Source organism: Pangasianodon hypophthalmus, chromosome 9 (assembly GCF_027358585.1).
Source record: "Pangasianodon hypophthalmus isolate fPanHyp1 chromosome 9, fPanHyp1.pri, whole genome shotgun sequence".
Taxonomy (NCBI): Eukaryota; Metazoa; Chordata; class Actinopteri; order Siluriformes; family Pangasiidae; genus Pangasianodon; species Pangasianodon hypophthalmus.
Window position 1 is genome coordinate 6,562,565 of NC_069718.1, and position 12,313 is coordinate 6,574,877.

Consider the following 12,313-nt stretch of genomic DNA (forward strand, 5'->3'; position numbering starts at 1 on the left):
AGTAACAACTCATTCACAGGGACTCGTACAGCAGACATGAATGTGCGTAATCATTATTGGTGAAGTTTTCTATAAGGAGATGTTTATTTAACATTTATGGAAGGAGTCTCCAGTGTCAGCATTTTGTAACAGCCAAAGGTAAAGCTGTGGCTTTAAGGAAAGTCTGAATTTGTTGTCTAGTGAAGAAACAACTGTCTATAATGTAAGTGATAACAGGAATTAAGTTGTTTTATGGACATTCCACAACACTAAAAGTAACTATAAATAGATTAAAAAGTATGATGTGTCATTCTTTAATAAATTAAAAATGTAATCATTGTAATATTGCTGTGGTATAAGAGGAGTAAAACATGTCAGTATGTGATGTTTTTGGAAAATAATCAGCTTTGGGTTGGAAGAGGTCACTCTGTTTAACACACCACCCCATCGCTGATTATTTTTCCTATTACAGCACAACTTGGAGTGGTTGATTCTTTATGTAATACATCCTGAAAATACTTTTAAATACATTAGCTGCAATTTATTGCACAAAACATTTTAACCGAGTTAAATAAGTTTACAAAAAAAATTAAAGAGACTCCAATAATGTATTATTTTAATTAGTTTATGAATGTCTTACACTGAAGACACACTGTCACCTGACTCTTAATGTAAAAAATAATTTTGTGTGCTATGAAACCAAAAACACAGCTCAAGAAAGCATGGCTTTCTTTTCCTGTTTTATCCCGGAAATAGGTAAAAAGAAAAAGAGGACGCTTTCTATACAGAAAATATTTCCTTTGCATTTAAATTTGTTTAAAAAAAATTCAATATGATCACTTCAGGTAGGTATTTACATTTGTTTTCAGGAAATATTTTAACATTTTTCGTGTAATTGCTTCTTATGGCCAGGAGGCGTCGCTGTTGTGCTTCAATTTCATCCAGTCTCCTGCGCTGTGATTGGCTGCCACTCAGCCGTTCCACCGCGTTATACAGTTGCCATGGAAACCTGAATGACAGCTCAATTGTCCATTCATCGCTGTGCTTTTGAGTCCTCTAGCCAATCGGAGCTCAAGGGGCGGGGTTTCAGCGCTGGCTGGGTGCTGAGTTTAAATGTCGGAGAGGGAAAGAGAGCAGAGTGAGTTTTACTGTCGAGTCGCTCGGATGTTTGTGCTGTTCCGAGTTTAGCGCCAAACTGGAGGGAATATTTCACTTTTGAGTTAAAAAAAATAAGCAATAAGGAGTTAAAATATCACGCTTAAGACTATAGGTTCATCATCAGCTACTGGACTCGATAATGGTGAGTGATTTTGTTTTTAATGCACTTCCGGTTTCACATCTAGTTTTTATCTACAGGGTCAAAAAAACGATTTATTTATTATTGAATTATTTTATTAATATTTGAAATGAACGCTTGGGGTTTATTTAGTTTCCGTTATGAATAAAAACACTAGGACTGAATGCAACACTGTAGAAATTACTGCAACATGGTTTCCTACTTTTCCTACTTTATTTATTTTTAATTTGTAATTGAGTTCATTAAGACCATTTCCTGTTAAAGAAAGCAACTTCATTTCAAAAACTTCATTTCATGGATATTTTCTCATTTTTACATTTTGCACATTTCAATTGGCTAAAAAAAAAGAAAAGCTATATATATATATATATATATATTTCTCATCCACATCAGAGTATTTCCTCTCAACAGTTGTTTTAAAGTGATTATTTGGGATTTTTGTGGACCCCAGCACAACAGCACCACCAATAGCTGTAAGATAAACACACAGAATGGTATGAAGTAGTCAGAAGCGAGTAGCGAGGCTGGGGCTGATTTCTTTCCAGCCCAGACTGTAGATTCATGCAGCCTATCGGTGACAGTCGTGTCAGGTCATTACACAAAGACACACCCCCTAGATTTGGACTGAGCTTTTTCACACACATCCGTAACACGTCGTCAGCAGCGATTGAGAAGACATACGTGAAATACAGTTGCGAGTGTAATGAACGTGAACAAGGTGAATTGTTTACACAATCATTCTGTTTTCCCCGAAATGCCTTTGGTGGAGAAACTAGAAGCAGATAAACTACGCAAACACCGTCTAATCGAAGTAAAAATTACACAAATGGACAGATGATGGAAATGTAAGTTTAGTGGTTTTTTTTTTTTTTTTTGAGGGGATTACAACTTTTCCCTGTTTACTGTGGCATGAACCCTGTAGAGCATTACAGACTTGTAACATTTTCAGAAATTAAAATTCAGAATCATTAATGTAGCTGTCTGTCTGCCCTGAAGTGTGTGTGTGTGTGTGTGTGTGTGTGTGTGTGTCCCACATCCTTCTTATTTTGCCACTGATGAGTCCTTGTGCTATAATGTGCTACTCCAAACACTAACAGTTTCATTATCAAGCTGTTGATAGATATTATTTTAGCTTCCCATCTACTATCATGACCAGCCTTCACCGGTTCTCTTGTCTACCTTTCTCTTATAGGAAGATGTTTATTCCTGATCTAAAACTCATTCATGCAGTTAATATAATAAGAAAATGGTGAAAAGATCATGAATAAAAAGCTGTAATGGCTCCACTTATTTAAAAAAAAAACATCAAATAATAGCACATATGTGTTTCCCATCTGAAGAATTTGATCTTACTTACAAAATAAATGTGTGCTTTGATCATGAAGGTGGTTTTAGTACTAAAAGAGGTTCCTGGCAGCAAAAAGATTCAGAAATGCTGTAGTGATTTACTGATGTGATGTGTGATGGGTCTCTCAGCCTCAGGTCGAGTCAGTGAGAGGATTTATCCAGCCTCAGAGATTTCAGTGGCGTCCATGTCTCTGGAGCAGAGTGATTTTTTTAGCAAGCAGTCCTCCTCACACTTCATAAACCTGATTAATAGATACAGAAGCATACATACAGGAACGGATTGTGATTTCGGTGTTAATAAAATATTTTGGCTAATAAAGAGATCATATTTTGGAAATTACAAAGTCCTCATATGCCTACAAGTGTAATTTTACTAATAAATTGATTTTTTTTGTACAAGACACTACTAAAATGGCCTAAGTAAATCTCGACATCACTAGCCTTATTAAAAATGGAAGAATCTTTGAATATAATTATATTTGATTAAGAAAATCATGTCTCCCTGCCATTGTGTTGGATCATTCATATCATTCATATAAAGAGATCTATTTGAATCTGGTTTCTTTTGTCATTATGTCTATATGTGATTTAAATTAGATATTATAATCAGTCAATTATAAAAATCAGCCTTAGTTACCACTAAATGTTACTAAAAGACATTTAATTTACTATTAGACATTTTTACACACTGAAGAGTTTTTAACTTATGCTAAGTGTCTGGGGTTTACAGTGTTTAACCTCCTAAACCCCAAAAAAACGCATATTTCTGGAAACCAAAATAACTTAATCTTAGCTTCATCATATTGCATCATATTGTTTTCCATTTCTTTTCAGTGTAAAGAAGCTGAAGAGGTTTTAATAGCTGGATGAGTATCAGTGAGAAAATCACTTTACAAATCCCTTAATTTGCTGCTACACAGCTCAGTAAAAGGTGCCGCTGCTTGTTCTTTTCATCCACGCTGGTGGTCGTGAAGTATTTACCCCCCACACGCCAATCCTCACCCTCACACTTCACTAGTGTACTGGAGTTTATTTGTTTGTTGTTCTGCGCAGTTTGGTGGCGATCAGTGGTGTTTGTGTCGCTACTTTCAGTGCCCAGAACTGCAGGACAAAAGGGACCGCCGAAGTGTTGAAGTGTTTTTCCCCCTACCGTCCAGTAACCATGGCGACCAGAGGCCACTTCATGACCTTTGACGTCTCCAGCCATGGTGCGTTGTTGACAGCTAGGGGGAGCCACTTCAAACGTTCAGGGGTCTCGCGCTGTTTAAGATCTTGAAGAAAAGGAAAAATAAAGGTGTGATAAAGAAAGGAATGAAAGTGCTAAGAGCTTGTTAATGTGATAATTCGCATGATTACTATCCAAGCTCTGCGTACTATCCTGTACTGTTTTAACGCGTTGTTTTACTTGCCCTCACTGTCTCCTGTTTGCTTGAACTTAAATTGCAATCTTAACATTTGTTACATTTCTTTATACCACAAAGCTGGTCCGATTTTGATTGGTCAGAAAGTGTTAATTAATTTTCTATTACAGTAGTCATAGAATTCAAACCACAGTAAAACCACCATAAATACATTATCATATAGTAATAATTCAGTCATAGAGACGTCAATGGCAGGCAATCTTCATAATCTAGATCTAATAATAAATAAATCTTTTTTTAATGGTTATTTAACAAATAAAAATGTATAATAGCTGATATGGTGAAGTTTTCTGTGAGGAGAAGTTGAGTTAACATTTATTTATGGAAGGAGTCTCCAGTGTCAGCGCTTTGTAACAATCAGTAAGTCTTCAGGACAGAGCAGGTTATGCTTTCCGGTTTCTCTGTAACATGACAAGATGCGTTTTTTTTTTTCTTATTAACGTGAAGAGAGAAAAAAAAGGAGAGGCTGGTGAGGGAACGACTGTTTACAGCTGCTGTAATGTAAGTGAGAACAGGAACTAACTTGTCTTGTGGATGTTCCACAACATTAAATGTAACTATAAATAATTAAAAAGTGCGATAAGTTGTTTTTTACTAAAATAAAAATTGTAATCGTTGGAAAATTGCTGTAAAAAAGAAGGTAAAAGAGAAGAAAAAAAAACACTTCTGGATTTGCCGTTTTAGAGAAAAAAAATCCACTTTGGAGCGGTAACGCACGACACCACCCTGTTGTTGATGATTTTCCTGTTACAGCACACCCTGGCATGTTTAATTCATTAATTATTAGCTCAAATATGGTGTGTTAAGTGAAGGATTAGTCAAAGGAATGGTAGGTTTCGGTGTAGGCTTTGATTTACTAATGAAACTGCAGAGTTTCAGAGTAAAACAGCATGTTTTACTCTGAAAAGTACTTAGCAAGGCAATATGATGCTCGTCCTCATATCCTGGTTCTGTTTAAACGAGCTACGAGATTGTAAATATGGCGTGTGACAGAATGGAAGTATTCATAACTGAGTCATTTGTAATCAGTGACGTTATGTATAGGAGGCAACACAAGCATGTGCTCACCTTGGATTTGGACAAAATGCTGCCTTATTAATCAGACAGTTTAATCTCAGAGACTTGTGAAGTCATGCACAAACATGGAGAGCTGCCTTTTTTTAGGAAAACAGGATATATGTGAAGCAAGCTAGGCACTGCAGGAGGTCTTCTTTAGACCATTTGGCTCCCTTTAACGCTTTATCATTGTCACCTTGGGGTAAATTGGAGCTATAAACCAGGACAGTCGGATGTAATAAACACCGGGATGGTTAGCTGCAGGGGCGGACCGGCCATCAGGAAGGTCGGCAGATTTCCGTCATACTACCACTTGTGATTTGTTCAGTCTGATGAATTCTGATCATCACTTTCCTGTGTTTTTGGACACATGTAGACTAGACAGTGGTAGAGAAAAAGTAGAAAGACAGTGTGGAGAGAGTGCAAGAAAAGAAATGAGAAGCCTTGCTGGCAAATGCAGCAAAGTTTTCAAAAATAAATGTGATGATGCTGAGAGCAGCTTTGAGAAAGAAGGTACTCCATGACATAGCTAATATATAATTATATATATACCATATATACTTTTATAAATAATATATTAAGGCTAGCTCAATATCTAAGTGCCTTGTTTACAAGCTTACACTTATTTTTTGTATAGAGACAAGTTCCACCTCAATTGATTTCCATTAGATTCTCTTCTTTTCTTTTTGGCACTGTGCTGTCTTATTGTATTTCTGTTTATCTGTGAAGATTTGTCTTTTATCATTACCGTACCGCTACAATTTCCCTCGGGATGAATAAAGTTTCTATCTATGTAACTAGCTAGCTAAATAAGGCTAAGGAATGAATAGTGAAAGTAACAAAAATGAATTGATTAAAATTTTAATTGCTGAAGTAGTGTTGTGTTACATCATGTTATAGAATACATTTTTTACATTTTCACCCAAAACTTTATTGTTTATGACTGTGATTTTCTTATTTATGTGTTGTTAGCTCTAATGTAACCAGTCCTATCTCATAATACCAGTTGAAGCATTATCATTTGCTATTTTGGACAAACGTAAGAGGTCGCTTTAAAGCAAATTCCTGAGCTGATTGTTGTTCTCAGTCCCTGGTTAGTGTTTGCAGTCAGTGTCATGAGTGGACAGTGTGAGTACTGACTGAACACTGAAACGCTACCTCATCATGTAGGGAATGTATGGGGATTGATTGAAGTGGGGAGGCAGGACATGTGTAGGAGGGAGAGATGAAGAAAAATGTGGTGGAGATATTGTAGCAATAATGCACAAATCGACCAAGAAGCAACAGTAAATGTCTGAAGAAAGAGAAGGTGAGTAGTCAGTAAGGCAGAGGTTTGCAAAGACTGGAATAACATCCTGATTAACATCAGAAGAGTCATTATTACAGCACAACGGCATTTTCAGATGTGAAGGTACCAAAATTACAGCACTTTTCCTTGTCGCTGGAGTGTTGCCATCAACAGTACCTATCCTTCACCTGGAAATGTGCACATAGCCTACCTTGTTGCTACTCCAGCAACAAGGAAAGTTCAGTTAAGTACCTTTATTACTTTATTGCCAGGTCTGTGTGACAAAACCAGCCCAATTCCAAAAACCTAAAGTCTGATCCTCTCAAACTGTGTATGAAACTCCAAAATATGATGACCATCAAATATATAGTAATATTCAAAAAGTAACACTACTTGACGTGTTTATTAATGAAGCAGTATTAAAACCATGCGGTTTCCTTAAGCCTTTCTCGAAGTACACTGGCGTTCCATTCCACTGGCAGACTCATCGGACATTTTCAATCAATATAAACACATGAATTATTTTATTGCCACAAGACTGTTATAAGATTAGTCAGGACACTGTTGGGTTTCTGTATGTAGAGTATCATGTCTCTGTGTTTAGCTGCTGGTGAGCAGGGTGATGGGAAAGGGGAAGGGTGTAAGCCCCCTGCTGGGCAAACAATTCACACCTCTCCACAATAACATTGGTACAGAGATAAAACGGACAGCACAACTAAAGCTTTTTTGAAAGTAAAACACCATATATAACTGCCACAATAAAATTGTAACATTTAAACCTAGTAGGCTAGGTTAAAGAAGAATTACTTACAAAACAATGCAAATTCTTAAAGCCCTGAGTGTCTACTTTCCTATGAGCCATTAACCACTACTGTGGAGTGTGACATCACAAATAAATTCAATGCTGAACACGGGCACCACAAAACAGACAGAAACTCCATTTTTTGGCCTCTGAGTTAAAGAGTTAAAGGTCCTGAAATGGTCTTGTATTATTGCTGATAATGCTATAAATAAAGAATTTATATGAGAACCAATTAACCAGTTCACTGAGGCACAACAAGAACATTTATGGTTTAAAAAGTCATCTGTTTTGAGTTCATATTAATTTACTGTAGTTACAGTGTCTTATATTTAACACTCCATTGTCCTGATTATTTTACCGGACACCTAGTGAAATAGTTGCTGTATGAGTCTTACAGCAGGGGTGTGTGTGTGTGTGTGTGTGTGTGTGTGTTTAACCTTTCCCTAACATCCAATGTTGAGCTGGCAGTTTTTCATTTACAGCACAGAAACAGAGCTTCTGTTATCTCGCATTACTTGATCAGCTCCAATGTTAAAACGTTGTTAGCTGATGGATCGAGTGAGTAGATTTCACTGTAGGATTTGATTTGCTATTTTTTTTTTTTTTACTCTATATAGTTTTAGCACAAACAAGAGTTAGCATGCTAACTAACCAAACTAGCACACTGATCTGACTCCACATAGTCTGAAGGAAAAAGACTATAGTGATTGCCAATGAAAATCACTTCCACTAAAGTATTCTGCGTTCTACGAGTGGACACTCATGTGACAAAGTCAATACACACATCTAAGATAGGAGCAAAGTCGACAAGAGTGTGTTAAAAACAGCAACAAACCTGACATTCAGCTGTTTTTGATGATTGTTAGCTGAGGGATTGAGTTAATGGAACTGTTTTCACGATAGGATTTGATTTACTAATATTTTATTTACTCCATCTAGTTAGCAAGATAGCAACTAACTAGCATGTAATTAGCAAACAGAGTTTGAAGGATGAAGAACATACAAATTGCGAAGGAAATCATTTCAACTAAAGTATTGTTCATTCTACAAGTGGACACTCATGTGAAGTAACTGATACACACTTCTAAGATGTGAGGAAAGTCATCAAGGGTGTGTTTAAAAAAAAAAGTACAAACTGGTATACTGGGTGACGTCACTTCCTGTTTTGCCTTCAGTGTTTGTAGACCTGCCTTAGCTAGCTACTTTTTATGCATTTATTTTTACTTTAATAATTATTTTAGCTCATCTTTTTTCTTTTTTAAATGCATATTTATGATATGTGAATTTTTTTTTTTAACTCCAGTAAAGATAATTAAATTTGCTAAGGGTCAGCCATCATAGAAGCTGTGTGTTTATCTGTTTGTCCAGGGTGTGTGTGTGTGTGTATTTTTTTTTTTTCATGTACATGACCCACATGGAGCTTTTGTTATCTTGTATTACATTATCAGCTCATATGTTAAATTTAAGCTTATTTAAGTTTACGTTTATTAGACAATTGCTAAATGATTGATACTGTAGATTTCACTGTATGCCTTGATTTGCTAGCATTTAATTTAGTAAGATTGAGAGCTAGCATGCTAAATACTCGAACTAGCAACTCAGTCTAGAAGATCGATCTGTTTTAAGGAAGAAGACCATACACATTGCCAAGAAAATCACTACAACTAAAGTGTTTTTTTTTCACCACACTCTAGATACACACTTCTGTGATGTGAGGAAAGTCGACAAGGGTGTGTTAAAAACTAGCTAACATCCTTGGTGACTTGTCGGTTTCTCATTTTCTCACGACGCGTACATTTCCTGACAGAAGCACGCGATCCAGTGATGAGTAAACTCAGCGTGTTACGCAGGAGTGTCAGCACGAAGCGGTATCACCTGTGTAGTTCATGTCCTCAGGGCTTTAATACAGCACGAAACTAGACATTATCACATTCCTCCTCTAATCACAGGGTTGTGCTACATCACTCTGTCTCCTTAACCAGTCTGATAATTAGTTCTAGGCCAAGGTCACTGCTAAGGTACTTTACCAGTGCTGTTAAACATGTTGTGTATTACTAGATTTACCAACAAGTAGTATCGCAGAGCTCTGAGTATCGGCTGATACGCATCACTGATCTGATCCTGACCCTCTTAGTCACAGCATGATTCTCTGTTATCATCTGTTGGCAAATTATGTCTAACATCAGAGGTCTGACTGGTGACAAGTTGTGTCCTGTGTTCAAGTGCAAGCTCTTACATTCTCATCATTGTGTCAGTCAACACAACATGCAGCTCTTGGCATGAAATCAGTGAATCAGAAGATGTGTCAAATCTGATTCAGGTATTGGCTCCAATAGAAATGCCAACATTATTAAAATCAAAATTTACAAATATACAATATACAAAATCATAATTAAATGAAAAATAATAGAAATGCAAGGCTTTTATGGTAAAGCTACGAATCCAAACGATTGGCTCTAATGGTTTGTCATTGGTTTGGATTGGCTCAGAGCAATCCTATAGCACATGTGGTCCGACGTTTCTTCAGTTCCCCACTTACAACTTTAGTTCCTACCTGCAATTACTTCTAATTTACTGGGAAGAAAATGAAAAAAAAAACAAACGAATAACCATGGTTTTATCTTATCCTGTCTTCCACAATCTCTCATTAAAGGTGTATAGAGATCTGTGAAGAACATTAATGCTTGGAAGGAAGAAGCAGAGTGTGTTAATGTCTCTGGTGAGTGCACATAGCTAGTACAGTTAGCTTGTTTTGCTAATCTGTTAACGAAGCATAGCATGTAAATCAAGCAACCAATTTTCACACTGATTTAGCATTATTTAAGCATTATTTAATTTGTGTTTGACTAGTTAGCTTTAAAATCTACACTATATGACCAAAAGTTTGTGGACACCTCACCATTGTATCCTGACCCATATGTGGTTCTTCCCCAAACTGTTGCCACAAAGTTGGAAGCACATAATTGTATAGAATGTCTTAGTATGCTGTAGCATTACAATTTCCCTTCACTGGAACTAAGAGGCCCAAACCTGTTCCAGCATGACGATGCCCCTGTGCACAAAGCAAGCTCCATGAAGACATGGTGTGTGAAGGTTGAAGTGGAAGAACTCGAGTGTCCTGCACAGAGCCCTGACCTCAACCTCACTGAACACCTTTGGGATGAACTGGAACACCGACTAAACCCCAGACCTCCTCACCAACATCAGTGTCTGATCTCACTAATGATCTTATAGCTGAATGAACACAAATCCCCACAGCCACGCTCCAACATCTAGTGGAAAGCCTTCCCAGAAGAGTGGAGCTTATTATAACAGCAAAGGGGGAATAAATCTGGAATGAGATGTTCAACAAGCACATGTGGGTGTGATGGTCAGGTGTCCGCAAATGTTCAGCCATATAGTGTGTGTATATAGCTCCTATCATTTGTCATTGGAACTAAAAAAAAATTAAAAATCACTGTACAGGCCACTCCCACAAGTGACAACAGTAGGAGTTGCTAATTGCTTGTTGCTTGCTAATGTGAGTGTAAGGTATGAAATTATCTGACCACACCTCACACATGTAACTGTTAACGTTTCATCCCAATATATTGTGTGTAAATGTAATGAGTGAGGATACAAAAGGTCACTGCATGTACAAAAGCAGAAGCTTCCCCGTGGTCCAGTTAGAGTTATCTGATTAGAGAGCTAAAATTGTCCTGCCACTGTTCCACACAGCCCACAGTCTCAGTCCATCCTGGATTTTGGCCAGATTGTGCAGAGCCTCGTTTAACAGCTAAGGTGAAGGTCTCATACTAGATTAGGATTAGACGGATTCGACATCACAAATACACACAGTGACACACACTGCTACTGCTTTTAGATAAGCTTATCTGTTGAGAGAAACATCTGACATTGGAATTAAAGACCTGGAGGACACGCCTTGAGTTTTGATCATGAACGTTTGCTCATTCTACACTTACACCAAACATTCAGTTTCTAAAATTACAAGATATTAAGCAAGATATTGTTCCATGTGTGGTCTAGCAATAGTCAGGTGACTCAGGAGTATATACTCTGGAAAGTGATCCACTCTTTTCTCCAATCTCAGCTAGCGAAAAACACACATAATCCTAAAATAGACTGACCGCCATTGTTTGGAGAGAAACTTGCCGTCAAGGCTGTTTGCTTCAGAGACTATTGTTCATTGAAAAAGTAAAACAAACCCAGCTGTATTTTAAACTTACACTATTCAAATGTGGAGTCGGGTGACATTTAGTTAACCTTGATTGTTGTTTTTCTTCTCAGTGTGCAAGTCTTGGTTGCAAATATGACTTTGATACCTTTCTCCCAGATCGTTCCTGCATCACATAATCTCCTTTGTGGTCAAACAGGCTGTAATTCTGCACCCACTTGGCAATGAGAGTGTTTACGGCTTCAGACAAAGCCTTTATTATTGCTCTGATGTCTCAGAGATTTCTCTCTCAGAGCAGATTTGCAGGGCACATCCTGAGGTTAAGAGCCAAACTTCAGCACTTAAGAGCTGCTTTTTATAGCCTGATAAATGGCTGCTTTTCAGTGGTCAACAACACAGCTGTATGAGTCACCATCTCTAATGAGCTGCTGACTAAGAGTCATCAATGTCTCTGACTGACTGACTGACTGACTGATTCTCTGTCAGAAAATTTCATAAAACTGTGACATTTTGGGAATTTTGCGAACAAAATGTTTTATTTATAGTAAGTGCAATACCTGCAAAGTAATGTTATTAATATTTCAACACTGCATACATTAAATAAACTTTGGGCTATTTATTCCACTAAACAGTTTATCATAGATAAGTATTTATAAAGGCAGGCTAGGTATAAACGTTTATATTGTCTATAAATACTATAACGAATAGCATTTATAGCTCTGATGGTATTTTAGTCATAATCACTAATACTATATACACCGATTAGCCATAACATTAAACCACCTGCTTAATCTCGTGTAGATCCCCCTTGTGCTGCCAAAACAGGTCTGACCTGACGAGGCATGGACTCCACAAGACCTCTGAAGATGTGCTGCAGTATCTGGCACCAAAACGTTAGCAGCAGATCATTTAATTCCTGTAAGTTGCCACGTGGGGCCTCCATGGATCG

At 37.3% G+C, this 12,313-nt stretch overlaps 1 protein-coding gene across 2 annotated transcripts in view; it reads left to right on the forward strand.

Annotated features, from left to right (window-relative positions):
* The first annotated feature begins 1,083 nt into the window (after nucleotides 1-1,083).
* The window catches only part of n4bp3 (NEDD4 binding protein 3), a 40,943-nt gene continuing 29,713 nt past the window's right edge, over nucleotides 1,084-12,313 (forward strand). The window contains exons 1-2 of one of the 2 annotated variants that reach the window (XM_053236657.1): nucleotides 1,084-1,279; nucleotides 9,844-9,909. The gene's annotated coding sequence lies outside the window, so the exon portion shown is untranslated. The remainder of the gene's footprint in view (nucleotides 1,280-9,843; nucleotides 9,910-12,313) is intronic. The other variant, XM_026947346.3, reaches the window with a different exon arrangement.